At 36.3% G+C, this 1,622-nt stretch overlaps 1 non-coding gene across 1 annotated transcript; it reads right to left on the minus strand.

The window, feature by feature from the left end:
- Positions 1–1,208: 1,208 nt before the first annotated feature.
- LOC128291208 (small nucleolar RNA R71) lies at positions 1,209–1,314 on the minus strand. The gene has a single exon (XR_008280984.1). It is a non-coding gene; the product is annotated as a small nucleolar RNA R71 (small nucleolar RNA).
- Positions 1,315–1,622: the final 308 nt, after the last annotated feature.

Here is a 1,622-nt window from a genome sequence, read left to right on the forward strand (position 1 = left end):
GGGATCCATAGATCGAGTTAATGCAACCCTAGAGAGTTAATTAGAAAGAGATTTCAATTATTCAACCTAGGGTTAGACATTGTTAGTCCCGAGAGGGATAATAATATAACTTAGGTATTTCTACGGATCAAGTCAAATGAATAAATCGTCCGATTCAGAGTCAAATAACAAGTGAAGTCTAGGTGGATTTTTCCTTAGGTATTGTCTTAATTCAATCGTTTTTCCAAAAGTAATTCCCTAATTCTATTTTCTGTGAATTCTTAGTTTAGTTAATTAGTTAGTTAAAACAAACCCCATTATTCTTAGGCTAGACAATAAAAAGACAGTCATTACTAGTACTTTTAATTCCTTTGGGTTCAACAATCCGGTCTTGCTAAAGCTATACTACTGTTCGATAGGTACACTTGCCTTCATCGTGATAATAGTTAGTTTCAAGAATGATTCATTATAAATATTTAAAACCTGTCACGAAAATCACGTATCAACTTTTTAGCGCCGTTGCCGGGGAACTAAGATATTAGGAACACTCGATTTTTATTACTTTAGCCATTTACTTTTACTGCAATTTAAGTTTTGTTCTAATTTTTATTACTAATTCTTCTTTTTCCCTTTTTCTGGCAGTTTTTTATAGTTTATGACTAGAAAAAACCCATCAGGACCATTACTTTTTGACAGTGAGATTGATCGCACAGTTCACAGAAACCAAAAAGAAATAAGGTGAAGCTTAAGTTACACGGAGAACAAGCAAGAGGACGATATTCAAACCACAATCGAGGAGATGGCTAAAAACCAAGAAAATCCGCTACCTCCTACGATTGCTGTTAATCAAAATCCTACTCCGCGCACTATGTATGATTATGCTAAACATTCTTTAATAGGAACTGAGTCAAGTATAGTTAGACTTGCTATTGCTGCAAATAATTTTGAACTAAAACCTAACACAATTCAAATGATACAACAGTTTGTTCAGTTTGATGGTTTGCAGGACGAGGATCCCAACGTTCACTTGGCAAATTTCCTAAAATTTTGTGATACATTTAAAATCAATGGCATTTCTGATGATGCCATACGTCTTCATTTGTTTCCCTTTTCGTTAAAGAATAAGGCTAAACAATGGTTGAACTCATTACCACGAGGGTCAATCACTACTTGGGAACAAATGACCGAAAAATTTTTATTAAAATATTTTCCACCGGCTAAAACAGTCAAATTACATAATGATATCTCTTCTTTTGTGCAGATGGATTTAGAAACACTCTACGATGCATGGGAGACATACAAGGACCTTTTGAGAAGATGCCCTCACCATGGGTTACCACTTTGGCTACAGGTTCAGACGTTCCATAATGGCCTGAATCCTTCGACTCAGCAGATGATTGATGCAGCCGCTGGAGGAACTATCAATAATAAGACCCCTGAGGCGGCTTACGAATTTATTGAGGAGATGTCATTGAATAACTATCAGTGGCAAGTTATGAGAACAAAGCCGATGAAAGCAGCCAGTGTTTTCAACCTCGACGCAGTTACTATGCTATCTAACCAAGTAGAACTCTTAAATAAAAAGTTTGACGGTTTGTGGGGTTCTACTCAGGTACATCCAGTGATGAGGTGCGATTCGAATG

Source organism: Gossypium arboreum, chromosome 3, assembly GCF_025698485.1.
Source record: "Gossypium arboreum isolate Shixiya-1 chromosome 3, ASM2569848v2, whole genome shotgun sequence".
In the NCBI taxonomy this organism is placed as follows: domain Eukaryota; kingdom Viridiplantae; phylum Streptophyta; class Magnoliopsida; order Malvales; family Malvaceae; genus Gossypium; species Gossypium arboreum.